Source organism: Periplaneta americana, chromosome 4 (assembly GCF_040183065.1).
Source record: "Periplaneta americana isolate PAMFEO1 chromosome 4, P.americana_PAMFEO1_priV1, whole genome shotgun sequence".
Taxonomy (NCBI): Eukaryota; Metazoa; Arthropoda; class Insecta; order Blattodea; family Blattidae; genus Periplaneta; species Periplaneta americana.
Window position 1 is genome coordinate 32086476 of NC_091120.1, and position 13775 is coordinate 32100250.

General features: G+C 35.2%; 5 non-coding genes across 5 annotated transcripts; all 5 read right to left on the reverse strand.

Annotated features, from left to right (window-relative positions):
• Positions 1–280: 280 nt before the first annotated feature.
• On the reverse strand, positions 281–353 carry TRNAV-CAC (transfer RNA valine (anticodon CAC)). The gene has a single exon. It is a non-coding gene; the product is annotated as a tRNA-Val (tRNA).
• An 89-nt stretch (positions 354–442) lies between these two features.
• Positions 443–515, reverse strand: TRNAV-CAC (transfer RNA valine (anticodon CAC)). Its single transcript has one exon. It is a non-coding gene; the product is annotated as a tRNA-Val (tRNA).
• Positions 516–604: 89 nt separating this feature from the next.
• On the reverse strand, positions 605–677 carry TRNAV-CAC (transfer RNA valine (anticodon CAC)). The gene has a single exon. It is a non-coding gene; the product is annotated as a tRNA-Val (tRNA).
• A 78-nt stretch (positions 678–755) lies between these two features.
• On the reverse strand, positions 756–828 carry TRNAV-CAC (transfer RNA valine (anticodon CAC)). The gene has a single exon. It is a non-coding gene; the product is annotated as a tRNA-Val (tRNA).
• Positions 829–918: 90 nt separating this feature from the next.
• Positions 919–991, reverse strand: TRNAV-CAC (transfer RNA valine (anticodon CAC)). Its single transcript has one exon. It is a non-coding gene; the product is annotated as a tRNA-Val (tRNA).
• Positions 992–13775: the final 12784 nt, after the last annotated feature.

The following is a 13775-nucleotide window of genomic DNA, read 5'->3' on the forward strand; positions in this document are numbered from 1 at the left end:
GTGTACACACAGCTCTACATTTTTCAGTGTATAACTTAAATTTAATTAAATATGCAAAAAAATCGAACAGTGTTTACAGTGCTGCCCGCAAGAAATCGATTCGAATAAATGTTCGTTTCGAGAAATTTCCGTATCGTGTGTACGGGACCTAACGCGTGTGAGACTCATGCGATAACCGCTACACTACAGAAACCGACAGTTCAGTGCTTTCGAGGGAAGGTAACTTATATAGTACATAAGCATACTAGCTCCCTATGTAATGGGATTGACAATAAAAACTTGTTTCCGCCCGGGATCGAACCGGGGACCTTGCGCGTGTGAGGCGCACGTGATAACCACTACACTACGGAAACCGACAGTTCAATGCTTTCAATGGAAGGTGGCTTATACAGTATATAAGAATCACACTAGCTCTCTATGTATGAGATTAACAATAAAAACTTGTTTCCGCCCGGGATCGAACCGGGGACCTTGCGCGTGTGAGGCGCACGTGATAACCACTACACTACGGAAACCGACAGTTCAATGCTTTCAATGGAAGGTGGCTTATACAGTATATAAGAATCACACTAGCTCTCTATGTATGAGATTAACAATAAAAACTTGTTTCCGCCCGGGATCGAACCGGGGACCTTGCGCGTGTGAGGCGCACGTGATAACCGCTACACTACGGAAACCGATGATTCGATGCTTTGAAGGGAAGGTTACTTATACAGTACACAAGAAGCATGCTAGCTCACTATGTAATAAAAACTTGTTTCCGCCCGGGATCGAACCGGGGACCTTGCGCGTGTGAGGCGCATGTGATAACCACTACACTACGGAAACCGATGGTTCAATGCTTTCAATGGAAGGTGACTTATATAGTATATAAGAATCACACTAGCTCTCTATGTAATGAGATTAACAATAAAAACTTGTTTCCGCCCGGGATCGAACCGGGGACCTTGCGCGTGTGAGGCGCACGTGATAACCGCTACACTACGGAAACCGATAGTTCACCGTTCTTAATGGTTGGTTACTGATATGTGAATACTGTGGTAGGTTCCTATACAATAATAATAATAATAATAATAATAATAATAATAATAATAATAATAATAATATAGCACCTCCCGGTATCTAATCCAAGACTTTACGCGTATGAGTCACAAATATGAGAGAAGCTGACGAAAAATTATCCTGTTTTCGTGGACTAGACACCTATTAGCTAGATTTCTGTAAGTGACTCGTATGTTGGGGCAATTGCCTTTTATGTCCATTAGAAATACGCATGATATAATTAATAATGGAGTTTCATAATATCTTTAAATACCCTAATTGGATCTTTAGTGCCTTTTCCAACTTTCTAGAACTTTTCTTTTTTCAATTTATAAATAACTTTGCAATTCCTCTCTTTGAAGGCGTAAACCTCCTTGCTATATAGGCCTACTTATATTTTCGTATAGCTTAACTGTTGAAACTTCTTGCTATATATTGTATATATTTTAGTCACCATCGTAGTTCAGTCGACAGTTTCGCTTGCCTGCGAATCCGGAGCTACGTTCGGGCTTGGGTTAGATTCCCGCTTGGACTGATTACCTGGTTTGACTTTTTCCGATGTTTTCCCCAGCGTAAGGAAAATATCAGATAATCTATGGCGAATCCTTGGCCTCACCTGATCTCGCCAAAAAAATTTATGTTTCCCATCTTAAGGAGAGGAAGAGGTGATTATTTCAAAATCCACAAAATTTATCCGATTTGTTTGAAATTGATCATGGATACTAAGTATGTTATTAGTAATGGACATACCAAGTTCCAACTTTCTAAGTATAATAGTTCTGTAAATATTAATACTTTTATAAAACTTTATATCGTTTGATATAAAATGCTCCATGCACCATATTGTAAGAAATTTTCAATATTTCTTTTTATTTATATGTTCAGAGAAGGTATATAAATAATGATAAGTATTAGTTTATTATGGGAATAATATAGTAAGACAATTATCTTGATTTTAATTTCATACTTTTAAGGGCACAAAATCAAAAACTAACATCGGAATATCAAAATAAAGATAATAAAAATGGAAAAAACCAAATTTTAATTTTTTCTTCAGTTTTGTTCGTAAATTTCACCTCTGCCTCCCCTTAAAGCTTCAATTTAATGTAAGATCTACGGAATACAATGAATTAAGTATAACTGACATCGTCTACACCTCCAAACCAATATGGAATTAAATGTCTGAAATATTGTCGTTAGCATTGTCGTTGGATGTCTCACATTTCAAGGATGCAGGAGGACAGGATACCATATAAGTTTTGGAAATATAAACCTCGGGGAAGAAGAGATATTGGAAGACCAGCGAAAAGATGGATGGACCAATTTCAGTAGCTGCTACAGGAATCAATTTCCTAATGCATGAAGGATGATGATGATGATGATTGTCGTTAGCATGATTATGTCGCTTATTTCAGCTTATTTTGTGCCACTGCGCAGGATTGTTTATATTCACAAAATAAAAGTAATCTGAAGCGTTCTTGTACAGCATTGGCTTACCGAATTTTCTGTCTGAGATGGTGAAAAAATACACACAAGGTATCTCTTCATGTTATACACAAGAAAAAAGTATAATTATCATAATAGGTTTTGTCTTTAACGCCACTTTGTGCTTTTCATTTGAAATAAGACCCATTAATTTTCTCACTAAAACGATTAGTCTATATTTCATGAATATTATTCCCTGATACATTCACTAATAAATACTGAATATGAAGAAAATCTGACCAACAGTTAAGAGAAATCACTCTACATAGGCAGACAGATAGGATAGACATACAGACGACAGGAAAGACAGACAGACAGGCAGAAGGAACGTCCAAAACCATTTTTAGTTATCAAGGATGATTAAATGAAAATTTCTGTGAAATTTCTAACCCAATTTCTTGCAGCATCACTATAATTATATCTATAAAAAGGAAATAAAAACAATGAAGTAGAGTAGGCTATATTAAGTCAGGATATCCTTCGTTGTGACGTAATCTGCTTAGAAACTTTTCAAGACTAAAGTGTCGATTTAAACACCAATAACGAAAAGTTACAAGCAGAAAATTAATTTTGTGAAGGTCTTTTACTCTTAACCTTGTGGGTCAGATTGAAAGTAATGACATCAGAACGCTACTAAATATAGGCGGAATTACAGAAGCCATTCAGAAGTTAATCAGGGGACAAGGAAAAAAACATTTACAAACGACGACTTGACGCAAGCCTACGACTCCCCAGGGTCGTACATACAGCTCACAAGAAGGGACGACGAAGATTTATTTTATATTAACTGGATACATCTATTAGAGTGGAAAATAATTAATGTTACGAGGAATTAGAATATTTTCGTAGTGTTGAAGAGTTCTTATAATATAAATTATACTCTTAAGTGTTACTCTAATACTATAGGCTATCTATAATTGCTCCACCATCGAAGTACTATCGCACATGTGTCTAATTCTGATCAACAACTATTTATTTCTTTAGAACTGAAGGCAGATTAATACTACCAATATTACAAGACAGAAATGATCTAACAGCTGTTTCAAAAGTGTAGGGACATAACATATTCTTCACACGTGCGAGGTCACCTGTTCATTCCTGCACAAAATATACTTATAGGCCCATCCTTATTAATAGATTCACGCGCAAAAATAAAATGTAAAAAGAAATCTATTCGATTTACACAGCAGCCTGTATCTGCATGATGATTCGTTAAGCGTGCAAAAATTAAAGAGAAAATAGAGGCTGCTCTACACGTCTATAACATTTTGAGATAGGGATAAAGGAGATAAGTCGAACTTCGATATCTCGAAGTGCTTTCGGAAATGTATAATGCTTCGAGTTATCGAAAATTCAAGATGTAGAAAATATACCATATAAGCCTCAATTATCAAATGCAAAAATACAGTAGCCTAGGTATGCAATTAACTGCTACTACATCTAATACTCGTATTACCATTACTACTACTGTAGAACTAACTACGAACTGAACACGTAAGAGTCAGTACTTATTTTCGATTAATTTCATTTCATTCGTAATAATTAATTTTTTACTTCAAATGCACTGGACTAATTTAAACTGTTATGGCCATGACTTCTTATTACTACACCCACAGTACTACCGTTGCAGATAGGCCTATAGCAGAGTCACAGAATTGGGGAAGAGAGGGGTGGAAGCATGGGGAAAGAATTCCTCGTCCACAATCCCGCGACCTTGAATTACGTATCTGTGACGTTTCACAAGCACACTGAATACATAATATTTCTTCTCCTCCTACCAAGTCCAATGACAAATGGGGAGGAAGAAAGGGATGAGTCACGTGTTCCGACTTGTGACGTATGCCACAATTGTAGCACATTTTTGCATCCCTGGTCTATAGTAACCAACATTTCTCTTAAGGTTCGAAATTGTACAGTAAAGCTTACATAGGTAAAAGCAATGAACTTATGATCTGTTGTAGCATGTTTTTGAAACAGTGCAACTTCAAGATTGTCTACAGACTGTCCAGGCTGACGATTTTATTTTTTATTAACACAGACGAACTTCAACTCTAATTTTCAAAGCAAATCGCTCTAAAAGAAAAATGTTGAGGATGTCTTAACGTCCCTCCCAACCCACTGCAAAGATGGATCTCATTGAGTATATTACAGTTATTGTATACCTGCGTAACTGCATTAAAAGACAGAAGTAGGATTCCTGGAGGGGGGAGGCATTACGTTCTAACCCCAGTTTATAGTATAGGAACAATAATACTGTTCACTTCTTGAGGATGTTTGCATTGAAACATTGAAAGAAAGGCTTTAGGATCTACTTACAATGCTCACTAAAGTAAAGCTAAAGTAGAAATTCAGCATTAATGTCAACGTCTACCTTATCTTTTACTTAAGAAAATATAAGATAAGTAAAATATAAAGGACGTCTATGAATAAAATCTTTAGGTGCCATTTAAAATTATTTCAATGACTTCATAATTCACAAAACAATAGTTGCAAAAATATTTTATTTACATAAAAATATTCCTTTAAATTTCCTATCCGATTTGTTTGAAATTGATCATGGATACTAAGTATGTTATTAGTAATGGACATACCAAGTTCCAACTTTCTAAGTATAATAGTTCTGTAAATATTAATACTTTTATAAAACTTTATATCGTTTGATATAAAATGCTCCATGCACCATATTGTAAGAAATTTTCAATATTTCTTTTTATTTATATGTTCAGAGAAGGTATATAAATAATGATAAGTATTAGTTTATTATGGGAATAATATAGTAAGACAATTATCTTGATTTTAATTTCATACTTTTAAGGGCACAAAATCAAAAACTAACAACGGAATATCAAAATAAAGATAATAAAAATGGAAAAAACAAAATTTTAATTTTTTCTTCAGTTTTGTTCGTAAATTTCACCTCTGCCTCCCCTTAAAGCTTCAATTTAATGTAAGATCTACGGAATACAATGAATTAAGTATAACTGACATCGTCTACACCTCCAAACCAATATGGAATTAAATGTCTGAAATATTGTCGTTAGCATTGTCGTTGGATGTCTCACATTTCAAGGATGCAGGAGGACAGGATACCATATAAGTTTTGGAAATATAAACCTCGGGGAAGAAGAGATATTGGAAGACCAGCGAAAAGATGGATGGACCAATTTCAGTAGCTGCTACAGGAATCAATTTCCTAATGCATGAAGGATGATGATGATGATGATTGTCGTTAGCATGATTATGTCGCTTATTTCAGCTTATTTTGTGCCACTGCGCAGGATTGTTTATATTCACAAAATAAAAGTAATCTGAAGCGTTCTTGTACAGCATTGGCTTACCGAATTTTCTGTCTGAGATGGTGAAAAAATACACACAAGGTATCTCTTCATGTTATACACAAGAAAAAAGTATAATTATCATAATAGGTTTTGTCTTTAACGCCACTTTGTGCTTTTCATTTGAAATAAGACCCATTAATTTTCTCACTAAAACGATTAGTCTATATTTCATGAATATTATTCCCTGATACATTCACTAATAAATACTGAATATGAAGAAAATCTGACCAACAGTTAAGAGAAATCACTCTACATAGGCAGACAGATAGGACAGACATAGAGACGACAGGAAAGACAGACAGACAGACAGGCAGAAGGAACATCCAAAACCATTTTTAGTTATCAAGGATGCTTAAATGAAAATTTCTGTGAAATTTCTAACCCAATTTCTTGCAGCATCACTATAATTATATCTATAAAAAGGAAATAAAAACAATGAAGTAGAGTAGGCTATATTAAGTCAGGATATCCTTCGTTGTGACGTAATCTGCTTAGAAACTTTTCAAGACTGAAGTGTCGATTTAAACACCAATAACGAAAAGTTACAAGCAGAAAATTAATTTTGTGAAGGTCTTTTACTCTTAACCTTGTGGGTCAGATTGAAAGTAATGACATCAGAACGCTACTAAATATAGGCGAAATTACAGAAGCCATTCAGAAGTTAATCAGGGGACAAGGAAAAAAACATTTACAAACGACGACTTGACGCAAGCCTACGACTCCCCAGGGTCGTACATACAGCTCACAAGAAGGGACGACGAAGATTTATTTTATATTAACTGGATACATCTATTAGAGTGGAAAATAATTAATGTTACGAGGAATTAGAATATTTTCGTAGTGTTGAAGAGTTCTTATAATATAAATTATACTCTTAAGTGTTACTCTAATACTATAGGCTATCTATAATTGCTCCACCATCGAAGTACTATCGCACATGTGTCTAATTCTGATCAACAACTATTTATTTCTTTAGAACTGAAGGCAGATTAATACTACCAATATTACAAGACAGAAATGATCTAACAGCTGTTTCAAAAGTGTAGGGACATAACATATTCTTCACACGTGCGAGGTCACCTGTTCATTCCTGCACAAAATATACTTATAGGCCCATCCTTATTAATAGATTCACGCGCAAAAATAAAATGTAAAAAGAAATCTATTCGATTTACACAGCAGCCTGTATCTGCATGATGATTCGTTAAGCGTGCAAAAATTAAAGAGAAAATAGAGGCTGCTCTACACGTCTATAACATTTTGAGATAGGGATAAAGGAGATAAGTCGAACTTCGATATCTCGAAGTGCTTTCGGAAATGTATAATGCTTCGAGTTATCGAAAATTCAAGATGTAGAAAATATACCATATAAGCCTCAATTATCAAATGCAAAAATACAGTAGCCTAGGTATGCAATTAACTGCTACTACATCTAATACTCGTATTACCATTACTACTACTGTAGAACTAACTACGAACTGAACACGTAAGAGTCAGTACTTATTTTCGATTAATTTCATTTCATTCGTAATAATTAATTTTTTACTTCAAATGCACTGGACTAATTTAAACTGTTATGGCCATGACTTCTTATTACTACACCCACAGTACTACCGTTGCAGATAGGCCTATAGCAGAGTCACAGAATTGGGGAAGAGAGGGGTGGAAGCATGGGGAAAGAATTCCTCGTCCACAATCCCGCGACCTTGAATTACGTATCTGTGACGTTTCACAAGCACACTGAATACATAATATTTCTTCTCCTCCTACCAAGTCCAATGACAAATGGGGAGGAAGAAAGGGATGAGTCACGTGTTCCGACTTGTGACGTATGCTACAATTGTAGCACATTTTTGCATCCCTGGTCTATAGTAACCAACATTTCTCTTAAAGTTCGAAATTGTACAGTAAAGCTTACATAGGTAAAAGCAATGAACTTATGATCTGTTGTAGCATGTTTTTGAAACAGTGCAACTTCAAGATTGTCTACAGACTTTCCAGGCTGACGATTTTATTTTTTATTAACACAGACGAACTTCAACTCTAATTTTCAAAGCAAATCGCTCTAAAAGAAAAATGTTGAGGATGTCTTAACGTCCCTCCCAACCCACTGCAAAGATGGATCTCATTGAGTATATTGCAGTTATTGTATACCTGCGTAACTGCATTAAAAGACAGAAGTAGGATTCCTGGAGGGGGGAGGCATTACGTTCTAACCCCAGTTTATAGTATAGGAACAATAATACTGTTCACTTCTTGAGGATGTTTGCATTGAAACATTGAAAGAAAGGCTTTAGGATCTACTTACAATGCTCACCAAAGTAAAGCTAAAGTAGAAATTCAGCATTAATGTCAACGTCTACCTTATCTTTTACTTAAGAAAATATAAGATAAGTAAAATATAAAGGACGTCTATGAATAAAATCTTTAGGTGCCATTTAAAATTATTTCAATGGCTTCATAATTCACACAACAATGGTTGCAAAAATATTTTATTTACATAAAAATATTCCTTTCTAAAAAATAAGGTGAGACCTATCTGATCTTTTTGTTCAAAATTCCCTCATTGAATTTTAATTGCAGTTATTTATTTATTCTGGTAGAGTTAAGCCCATGAGGCCTTCTCTTCCAGCCTGGAAAGTCTGTAGACAATCTTGAAGTTGCACTGTTTCAAAAACATGCTACAACAGATCATAAGTTCATTGCTTTTACCTATGTAAGAAATGAAATGTACATTGAAACAACAGCAATAGCAAAAGTAGTAAAATTAATGTGTTACTTTTAAAATAAACTCAGTTATTTATTTATTTATTTATTCTGGTAGAGTTAAGGCCATGAGGCCTTCTCTTCCACACTACCAGAAATGAAATGTACATTGAAACAACAGCAATAGCAAAAGTAGTAAAATTAATGTGCTACTTTTAACATAAACTCAGTTATTTATTTATTTATTTATTTATTTATTTATTCTGGAAGAGTTAAGGCCATGAGGCCTTCTCTTCCACACTACCAGAAATGAAATGTACATTGAAACAATAGCAATAGCAAAAGTAGTAAAATTAATGTGTTACTTTTAAAATAAACTCAGTTATTTATTTATTTATTTATTTATTCTGGTAGAGTTAAGGCCATGAGGCCTTCTCTTCCACACTACCAGAAATGAAATGTACATTGAAACAATAGCAATAGCAAAAGTAGTAAAATTAATGTGTTAGGTACTTTTAAAATAAACTCAGTAATATAGATATTGCTTACTATTTTCCAAATTATCTAAAGTTATTATCTACATTTATTTACAGTTATTATTGCGTAGTGTACCTATACGAACAATAAATTCCAAGCCATTATCGTCTGGTAAAATGAAAAATAAAATCCAGACGTAAAGTAAGGCACTGCTAAGATGCTGTGCGGTGAGATGAGTGAGAATGAAGATAGAGAAACCGCAGATTCTTCAGTGCTGGTTGATGTATCACAAAACCACATTAAGCTGTGATCTACTCTCCGCTGATGCAATACACACTTGTGAACAAATGTCCGATGTCCAGTGTTTGAGTTATTGGTCGATCTACGATCTCTACCGCTTAACCGCAAAGAATGTCATGGCAGACAAGATAGAATTCCCTCGGATTCGTGACACCTCAACTCTGAAGTTGCGTTGTCATCCGGCAGAGCGCTGAACTATGACCGGAACCGCTGTTTTATTTTTATTATTAATAATGAATGAAAAGTGAGAAAATAAAGACTTCAGGCACACACTAACATAAGCAGAACTCATTTATGTTAAAAAAGACTATCAACGTATACACATACATACACAAGGTGCAATCAATATAGGCCTACTGTATTTCCGAACTGAACTTGTATTTATTGTACCGTTAAACATAGATGCGCGTGTCCCTGAAGATCATTGCTTCCATGCCTGTTGAGTCAGTCTATCAAACAGCGTCAGATTGTCTTTAAGAACTGAGCTTCTACACGTGATATTGTGCAAACATGTCAAGAACCTGTTGCTATTTTTCCTGGAATCTCTCCATGGCTAGTATTCTCCTCTGCCTTTCGAGTGATGCATTTAGTACAGATTCCAGGTGTTTCCCTCGTTCTAGATAACTTCTCTGTTTTCTATGTCCTTTGTGTTGACTACACTCAAAACAGTTAGGAAACTTATTGATTGCTCCTTATTATATATACAGGGTGTTTCCAGGCTAGTGTTACAAACTTTGAGGGATGATGGGGAAGGGCACATGTATCAATTTGAGATAAGGAACCCTGGTCCGAAAATGATTGATTCGAAAGTTACAAGCAAAAATAGTTGTGTGGAAATGGAATAATTTTATTCCTCTGTACACCTTATTTATGTGCATTTATCTGTACATCTTACACATACTGTATTCACCTGACGTTGTTTACGTTGTCTACTTACAGTATTCCATCCAGTTCGCTGTCTGAGGGGTGGGGACAGGAAACTACACTAAAGCAATGTAGATGGCGTAATGTGTAACGGACATGGTTGGTCCTGATATGCACGTCTGTAGACAGCAGTGTATGTGTACAAGTTGTAGTGTCCAGTTGATCAGTCCTAGTGAAATGGAGGAGTACACGAGAGTGGAATATGCAGACCTGATTTTCGAATACGGATGAGCCAATGGGAACAGTAGACAAGCTTCCACGTAGGAGACATTCTACCCATACTATCTTTCCAAAGGTTAAGAGAAGGAGGGCACGTGGTGCGAAATCACAATTCCATTTGCACACAACTATTTTTGCTTGTAACTTTCGACTCAATCATTTCCGGACCAGGGTTCCTTATCTCAAATTGATACATGTGCCCTTCCTCATCATCCCTGGAAGTTTGTAACACCAGCACGGAAACACCCTGTATATGTAGGTTGTAATGGAAAATTAGATTCTATTATTATTATTATTATTATTATTATTATTATTATTATTATTATTATTATTATTTGTAATTATTATGTATTGCAACTATTGTGTATTGTAGTATTAATTGTAACTGTTCTGTATAATTAAGTTACTACTGCCTCCGGGTGTTTGCCCATTTGCAGTGTAAATAAATATATACATACAACATCATTAAACAGTAACTGGTGATAGGACAGACAAATCCATAGAAAAATGAAAAATCTCCGAGTCCTGCAAAGAAATTTAAAGTCCTCCAAAAGAATTTAAAAGTTTATAATTTATAATTATGGTTCATTTGACGACGTTCGCAAGTGCAGAGGTTATATCAGCGTCGCTGGTGTGCCGGAATTTTTGTCCCGCAGCAGTTCTTTTACATGCCAGTAATTCTATTGACATGAGCCTGTCGCATTACTTTTTATTTCTGTCGACTATATTCATGTTTTTATTGAATAGCCTATCACTGGCTCCTTCTGATTGTCAATTTATATTAAATGCGTTTTTTCTCTCTTTTTCTCTTTTTTTTTTTTTTGCTCTTGTGCGTTATTTATTGGTTTGAATTAAGTTACTTACTGTATTTAGTAAACTGTCCTTATAAATTTTATGTTATATTATTGACTAAGACCACAGCGTACACGAGACTGGCTCTTACGGTAGTGGCTAGAAACATTTTTGTTTTATAATTTTAATTTGTACTCACTAACTAGCTAGCTAGTTAAATAAATTAAATAAATAAACTTAAACACACTTAAATGCTATTGATCTGGGTCGGGCTCGAACCCACAACCTCGAGCATAGAAGGCCAGCGCTACACCGACTACGCTACCGAGGCCGACAAAAAAGTATAAGTATATATATATTTTCTTTGTATTGACAACTGACGACTGTCACATCCTTACAATAGCCAATAATAACCATAAAATCTTGTAAATTACATTATCCAAGTAAAAAAAAATCATTAAAATCTTTCAAAACACCAACTTAAAAAACCGACACTACTTATGAGACGATCTTGGTTTTAGTTGATGAAGTCATTACACCCAAAAATGTTAACGCACTGCAAAGACGTGACTGTAATAAGCTTAATAGCACCTTTCATTCAAAGGTTTCTGCCCCTGGGCAGGTCCTTCACCAAAAGACTATAATTTTATAATTTCAATATAGAAGATTTCAGGTAATTGCCCGCTATATAAAAATAAACTGTTCTCGATAATGAACCAATTGACGAAGTAATAGGCCTAATGTTCAATTTTTTGGGTTGCCATATCTCATGCTGTAAATAAATACAGGGTGAGACAAAAATCAGGTCATGTAGAAAGGATCCACTGTTCCTGTCTTCCATTCTGTTCAACGATGAAGCTAATTTTTACATTAATGGCGAAATAAATAAGCAAAATTGATAGTATTGTATTGATAACAATCTCAATTGAAATGGTGCATTCAAAATAGAGGTGGCAGGAAATTTGATGGTTTGGTATGGGTATGGGGAACAGGAGTCTTCGGGCCTTTTTTTTTTAACAAGATACTCTCTCTGCTGAAAGGTACAAAGAAATCCTTGGTGAGAATCCTAAGTGAACAAGAAAATTTTCCCGACATGTTCCAACAAAACGGTACTTCACTCCTTTACGGTCACCAAGTTCGTCGTGGTTAGACGAATAGTCTACAGGAAGATGGATAGGTCGTCGAGGTCCTGTTCAATGACCACCACGGTCGCCAGACCTAACACCCCTGTATTTGGACACTTGAAGTCTATCGTGTATGCTGGAAAAATTAACAGCACTGATCGGCTCAAAGAATGGATCACAGAAGCCATTTCACAAATCACCCCCACCACACTAACATAAGTTTAACGCAAATAGGTACATCGAACTAAGGCGTGCATTCAAGCATGTTGTGATAATACTGACTCCAAAACAACGCTATTGTCTCATTTGATTTATCGTAACATTCATAAAAAAGTGCTGACGAATATAATTATTTTCTGAGAACTTCACTGATTTAATCTAAATAGTCACAACACTTCTTGCTTCATATTATTTGTCTATATAGTAGAACCTCTATTATCCGTGTTAATGAAGGGGATGGACTGAACGGTTAATCGAAAAAATCGGATAATCCGTACCATGGAAGATTTTGTAATTTTCTCGGTGGTCTTGTATTTAACTCGCTAGGTAGTGAATCAGAAGTTCACTAATTTAAGTCTGGTTGCCAACGACGGGTTTTTAAGAGGCAAGGAAGCCTTTGTAATGACTGTCTCAGGGAAGATAGGAATAAAGGAGGTCTCATATTGTAGATTTATGTACCTTTTTACACTTCATCATTATTTTTTTTTATTAAATCGCACAGTTGTAACTCCTATCTCGTATTCTGATGCGAGATGAGCCACAGTTTCCGTTTCTCAAGCTATTCAATTATTTAAATTTTTTTCGATACTTGGCACAAGACTTTTCTGTTAACACCCGTGGAAGACATTTTATATACAAGTTATATTATAGAACGGCAATTCGAACAGTAGACAATGCTGTGTAACGATAAAACCTTGCAATAACTCTCTCTATAAAAAAATATATGTAGAACCTACTGATAAGATGTAGGCCTACAAAAGAGTACTTCGTGTAAGTTATTTATTTCTGAAGCAAAAAAAAAAAAAAAAAATTAGCGAGAAATTGAAAGTCGGATAATCCGCCAATCGGTTAATAGGGGGACGGATAATCGGGGTTCTACTGTAATTTTAAAATAATTCGTTTTTTTTTGACTGACAGTAATATCTGGTTCTAGACTTTACGACTTCGTCATGTTTGTACACTCCCCATTTTATTTTTATAACGCATTCTAAGTTACCCATTGCAAGAGCGAAGTTCTACGTTATATTGAATGTGGCCTATGATAAACAGACTGGGGCATTGTTTGGCTGTGTCTTATTTTGAGCATCTGTTGTCAAGTATGGCTAGTGATAGTATTTTGTTTAATTTTATGGCTTACTCAACATGATTT